This window comes from Canis lupus, chromosome 21, assembly GCF_048164855.1.
Source record: "Canis lupus baileyi chromosome 21, mCanLup2.hap1, whole genome shotgun sequence".
NCBI classification, from domain to species: Eukaryota; Metazoa; Chordata; class Mammalia; order Carnivora; family Canidae; genus Canis; species Canis lupus.
In genome coordinates, this window is record NC_132858.1 from 1,711,507 (window position 1) to 1,718,238 (window position 6,732).

The window sequence follows — 6,732 nt, forward strand, 5'->3', positions numbered from 1 at the left end:
GAAATGAGCCCATCCACAACACTCACTTCAGTGTGAGTGCTAGTAGTTCCCCACCAGGCTTTTGCTGTCTGGGGTACAAGGAAAGTGAAGGCAGTAGCAGGCTCTGTCCCCCCATTCCCCCAAGTACAGTATATGTCTCAAGGGTGGTACCTGAACCACTTGCACAGACTCACCTGGAGGCCTTGTGAAATGCAAATTTCCAGTCTCCAGATCTACTGAATCAGGCTCTCCAGAGAAGGGCCCGGGAATCTGCATCCATCAGGCACCCCAGCTGATTCTGAGTCTCACTGCCCTGCTGGCTCCTTAGCCTACTCAGGAACAGGGCCAGGCCCTGAAGGGGAGCATTGGTAGGGGAACCAACTGTCCTGGTGTGATCTGAATGTTCTTGGGACATGAGACCATCCAGGGCAAGGCAGGACGGCTGGCCATCCCAGCCCTCTTCACATCACACCCAGGAACAAGGAGCAGGGGTTTCCAAGCTCACAGATGAGATGTCTTCCCCAAATGGCTCTTACTTGGAGTTGGAATGCACCCCAAATACACTCAGGGTTGAGAGTGGGCGTGGGTGCTATTCTGGGATTATACAACACTCCAGGTGAAAAAAATGAAGTCAGACCGTGAGGAGCTGACTCAGGGACTCTAGAAGAGAGTCCAGCTCCCCCAGTTTGTCTCCTGCTCAAAAACCTACCGTACCCACACCTGTGCTGAAAGCAGCAAACAAACCCTGAGCTGACTATTCCCTTTGGATCGGAGGAGTCAGCCCTGGGTAGGGCGAGGTCGTGAGAATCATGGGGTGTCGGAATCAGAAAGCCTCCTGGAGATCAAACAGTCCTGGTTTCTCATTTCTCAGAGTTCAAAATGAAGGTCCAGGAGGGCCACGTGATTGGCAGGGTCCCATAGCTAGTCACCAGCCAAAAGGTGACTCTGGCTCTCTGATCTCTGCACTTCAACACAAGTCTTTCTGCTGGGGGAAAAAAAAAAGACAAAAGAAGAAAAAGAAACTAGAAATACTAATTGAGGGGGAGGAGGCTAGACACCAAGATGGGTTAGAGCAAAGAGTACAGAGTGCAGAGGACCATGGTGTCCTAACCCCCCTCACGTCACTGATAAGAAACTGAGGGACACAGAGGTCAAATATATTTCTCAAGGCTATCCACAGGAAGCCTCTCTTGGAGGTCACGTAAGCCCTGTCCACAGTGGGTCCTGCCAACAAACCCGGAAACTTGCTGTAGCTGAAATGAGAGACCCCCGTGGCAACATGCAGCAGAAAAGACGGACCAGTGCTCCAGGATCTGGAACCAGAGCCCCGGATCCACCAGACACAGTCCTGCAGCCTTCCGCCTGGAGAGCTTTCCCAGAGAGAATAGGGGTGATCCTGGGAAGAGCAGCAGGAGTGACTTTCATTTTTCACCTTAAACAGTTTTGAGTTATTTGAAATGACTGGTAAGACTTTTGATTTAATCTTTTTTTTTTAAATTAAAGGGATTGGGAGGTGCCTGGCTGGCTCAGTTGGTGGAGCAATGAGATTCTTGATCTCCAGCTTGTGAGTTCAAGCCCTATGTTGGAGATAGAGTTTACTTTGAAAGAATCAATTAATTTAATTAATGGGGAAAATAAAGTTCTTCAGCAGCTAGTGATAGAGGAGCAGGACACCAAGCCCTGAGCTGTGGAAAATCGAGAGATGAGAATAACAGTATTTTAAGGCAGACACTGAGAGCAAGGCAAGAAGACCAAAGGATCCCTCAGTAACTGGAGGTAAGGTGGATCTCCTGGAGGGGAGGTGTCTGTATGGTGGTAGAAGTGGACTCCACGTTGCCTTTTTAAGTGCATTAAAAGTAATCTTAAGATCAGCAAGCATTCCTACCTACCATAGAGAGAAAGCACGAAGGATTTTAGAGCTAATTTCTAAAAAGTGTTCTGAGTTCTCCATAATCGAGCATTCAAAAATATTACTTCAAAGTTATAGTCCATGAGAAAATGGAAACAATCTTCCAGGAATTGAGCCTCTGTGGTTGACCCAGTAAAACCCCGGCTGTGCTGAACCCTTAGGGAATGAATGAATCATTTTATAGGATAGAATTTCCTGAATAGCTGGAGGCGAAAACTTTAAGTGACAGACAAGTAAACTTTTAAATAGAAGTCTTTCTAAACTGGCCTCATCGCCCCCCTGCATTCCCAAACAGAGGGCCCAGGCCATTATTTCTATAATCCCATTTTAAGGCAGCCCCTAGGATTTAGCAATGCCTAGAAGGACTGCACTTTCAGTATCTTACGGTCCAGAATTTTCCCTCTCTTGCCACAATCCCCATCCCACGCTCGTGCCTCACTCCCTGCACCCCCGCCCTGCTCTCACTTCATCCCTGGTCCCCAGTCCAGCGCCTCATAATCAACTGTCACCAGGAACCCAACTGCCACACCCAATGCGCCAGCAGTCGTCTCGGTCTCTATGATTAGGGCTACGGGATTGGAATCTACCGAAGAAAGACACAGAACCACACAGAACCACACAGCCAACAACCAGAGCAGTGGCCAGCCCGTGCTCGACGCCCAACACTTCCCTCATGCAGCTTGTGAAGCGGCGGGCACAGGTAGCGGCACAGGTAGCGTCTGTGACAAGACAAAGGCTCGAAGGTTAGATTGAGCTTCGTCAGCTCACACGGCCAAAAACCAGTCGGGGGATAATTCAGATCCAGGTGTTCTAACTCCAAATCCTTACCTGGCTACTTTTTGAGTTACCTACTTTGACCAAATATCTAAAATCTGCGAGAGAATAGGCAGTATAAGCCCAAATCGGCGGCGATCCAGCTGCGCCCCTTTGACAGGAAGGTGAATGGAATCAAGTGGGCGCAATTTTTTTATTTCTGTTGTTAAATTGTTGCTCGTGCAAACTGCAAAGAAGCATTTGATATGAGCGAGCCTCTGAGGCGTTCCTGCAGGAGAGCAGCTACAAAGGGTGTGGACAACGTGACCCGTCCACACTGGAACTGTCAACAGTCCCTAAGGGGAGAGAGGTCGAGAAGAAAGTGTCGTTCATCTACTCTCCGGAGAGTTGGCTTTGGCTCTGTTTCTATCTGGAGGTCCCACAGACTAGGAAGGCGTCCCTAATGCTGTGTCCATGCTCACCATACTCCAGGACAGCACTGTTAGTGTCCTGTGTTCACTTATGACACATGGCAGAATGTTAGCCACTGGGATTTTTGCGGAGCGTACACCCCAGTGTCACTCTGACTGGTATCCCTTTACAGCTTGTGACCACAGAGCTCACATGACCATCTGGCACTGCCCGGAAGTGCTACTGCATTTCTTGGTAAATTCCCTCTCCCTCTTCCCAAGATGGCCCTTCCACACCTTCTCTGCCCTCCAGCCTCCGCCCCTGCGTCACCAGGAGAATAGAAGCCACGATCAAAGGCTACCTCATCTTCTCTCCATCAAGCCCTGGGCCTCCCAGCAGGCAGGTTCTGCTGATAGAGCTACCACCTGTCCTGGTTTGCCTGGACTGGGAGAGGAGAGCGGCCCTGGGACAGGTAAGCTTTCCCCGGATATGGGACTTCCAGTGCTAAAACTAGGGAAGTCACTCTAGACACGACATGCTCCCCTTGCTCCTTCCCATCAGAGGTCCACCCTCCAGGGGACCCAGGATGCCACCCCCTCCAACCAGCCTGCAGGCCCTGGTCCTGTCTTCCACCTCGTCCACCTCTCCCTGTCCACTTACTCCTTCTCCTCACCAAGCAGACAAGGTCTAAGATCCTCCAACCTAAAGAATAAGAAATATCTCCCTTCACCCCACTTTTTTCTCCTCCTGCCAATCCGATTCACTGCCCTTCAGAGCAAAGCACTACCTGGACTCATTGGATCCTTTCACATCTGCCATTCTTTTTTTTTTTTTTTTTTTTAAGATTTTATTCATCTATTCATGAGAGACACAGAGAGTGAGGCAGAGAGAGAAGCAGGCTCCCTACCTGGAGCCCGATGAGGGACCTGAGTCCAGGACCCCAGGATCACAACCTGAGCCAAAGGCAGACGCTCAACCACTGAGCCACCCAGGTGTCCCTCACATCTGCCATCTTGGTGAACAAGTTCCACTCAGGCCCCTCTCTTCTTCACTCCAACAAAACCTCCATAATCAAGACCACCCACACTGCCGAATCCAAGGTGAATTCCAAGTTCCTAACTTACTAGGCCTGTTGCAAGGGATCGAGATTTTTACATTTTTATTTCCTGTTGATTACAGACTAATACTTTTAAGAAAGAGAATACAAATGAATAGGTACAAGAAGGAGCAGTGCCTGGTGATATGGCTACAAAAGTTGCTAAATGCCTACTCTGAATTTCTATATCGTAGCTCCCTGAGAACCAGGCACTGCTCTAGATCCTGCACTCTCTTGGTTTAGGGTGGGCCATAATCCAATGACTAGGGTCCTTATAAGAGGGAAATTTAGACAAAGAAATGCAGACGTGTACAGAGGGAAGATGGCCGTGTGTATGAAGGGGCAGCAATGCAGTGGTACAGCTGTAAACCAAGGAATGTCAAGGCTTGCCAGCAACTACCAGGAACCAGAAGAGGCAGGGAAAGAGTTTCAGTCTTCTCTAGAAACTTCAGAGGGCCCATGGCCCTGACAACACCTTGATTCTGGACTTCCAGCCTCCAGAACGAGAGACGACATATTTCTGTTGTGTTAAGCTACCCTTGAGAAACCAGTACCACCCCAGTTTGCATCTCCAGCCTGGACTGCTCCTGAACACGAAAACCCCATATGCCCATCTGTGTCCTTCACATCGTCCCTGGTGGTCTCAAACTCAACATGTCCCTAACTGAACTTTTGGGTTTGCTTTCCCAGATCCTTTTCTCCCTGTCTCCCCCAACTCAGTAAGCAGAAGGGGCAATCTGCCAGTTGTTCAGGCCAAAAATGTAGGAGTCATCCTTGATCCCTCTCTCACCACTGCCCCCACATATCCCATCCATCAGCAGTTTCTGTTAGCTCTATGTTCTAGATATTTCCTCCCCTTCCATCAACCATCATCACGCTTTGCTTCACTAGAATGTTCCAGGAGGGCAAGGATTTGGTTTGTTCATTGCTATCTGTGGTGCATACTTGGTAGATCAATGAGTGAAATAAAACCATATTAACTCAAATACTCCCCTGTTTGAGAGTTTGTGATCATATTAGCAGAGGCTGCGAGCACAACAGGAAAACAAAGACAAGGAAGCATTTCAATTATGTGGGACAATAAACTGTTTACAAGAAAAATGCTGGTTAATCATGAATCATTTGCATATTCTGATGGTCACCAGGTTTCTCCTTTAAATGACCTGGTTTCTTTGGTGATTATACAAAGCCTAAGTCCTTCCTCACAGCCAGGTTCAATAATGTAAAGCATAGCCTTCAAAGTAATATCATAGCATTTCCTTAAAAGAAATAGTCTAGGGGATCCCTGGGTGGCGCAGCGATTTGGCGCCTGCCTTTGGCCCAGGGCGTGATCCTGGAGACCCGGGATCGAATCCCACATCGGGCTCCCGGTGCATGGAGCCTGCTTCTCCCTCTGCCTATGTCTCTGCCTCTCTCTCTTTCTCTCTCTGTGACTATCATAAATAAATAAAAATTAAAAAAAAGAAAGAAAGAAATAGTCTACAATGCAAACTTTTGTGGAGAGCATACACATACTAGGAACACCCAGCTTCTCGATGTTTCTAGTCTCCACCATGGCTCGCCTAGCATTCCAAAAATGTATCTTGAAATACTCAAGCCTTTTGACACTGAGGAAAGCATGTTAAAAGCTGTAATTGGTTTGAAAAAGAGATGGCCACTCTCCCAGGCAGGTCCCAGCACACTCTGCTAAGCCGCAGCAGCGTCTTCCTTCTGTAAAGATGTAATCGGTGGCCCACATTCGCCCCTTTAAATCATTGGTGATTTTGAGGGCATTCTCACATCTTCCCCCATGAAATTGTTGCATATGGTTCACTCTTTTGAAGTTCAATTCAGCTCAGCAAACACTTCCTGAAGCCTGATCTCCGGTGAGACCCAGCTCCGGTGCCAAGGGCTCAAAGATGAGTAAACAACACGTGTCCTTACCCTCCAGAATCTTCCACTGGGGGGGCAATTATATTAGTTATATTAATTATATTGGGATTATGTTCACATAACCAGACTATAAAGAAGCTTGGTTGAGGGGGGTATAAGGTGCTGTGTAGTACAGGTAAAGGGACAGGTAACTCCCCGAGGAGAGAGATGTTAGACGCAAAGAAGGCAATGGGCTGAATTCACAAATTAGATAACATGGAAAAAGCAGGAAGCACAGTTCATCCACATATGAGTGCTGCATCACAAACCAAAAATCATGTGGAAAAAACCTCATAGAATTTAGAGAATAATTCCTGTAACTAAAACTCCAGTTCCTAACCACCAAAACCACACAAGTTAAAAGGTTCAAAAATCAGCTAATCATCCCAATACTTTTTCATGCAGTCTCAGGATGAGACCTGAGCGTTGATTAAAGGGTCCGGTAGGGGGTCACCCCAGGTGGGCAAGGTAAAGTTTTGTGAATGATCGCTGACATCACATCATCACCAACCTTCTCTCTCATCTCTTCATTTGCAAGAATCTCATGCTCACCCAGTTGGTGCATTTCCATAGAATAAACAGGCCATACAAGATGCTGGGCCTATCGCAATCCTTCCAGAACGAGCCTTCCCCACCACTCAACACAGATGCCTCCTCCACCTGTGCTCTGCCC

The 6,732-nt window shown here is 48.0% G+C and overlaps 1 long non-coding RNA gene across 1 annotated transcript; it reads left to right on the plus strand.

Moving 5' to 3' along the window:
- Window positions 1-1,051: 1,051 nt before the first annotated feature.
- On the plus strand, window positions 1,052-4,242 carry LOC140612275 (uncharacterized). The gene is made up of 2 exons (XR_012013557.1): window positions 1,052-3,524; window positions 3,897-4,242. It is a non-coding gene; the product is annotated as an uncharacterized lncRNA (long non-coding RNA).
- The last annotated feature ends 2,490 nt before the right edge of the window (window positions 4,243-6,732 follow it).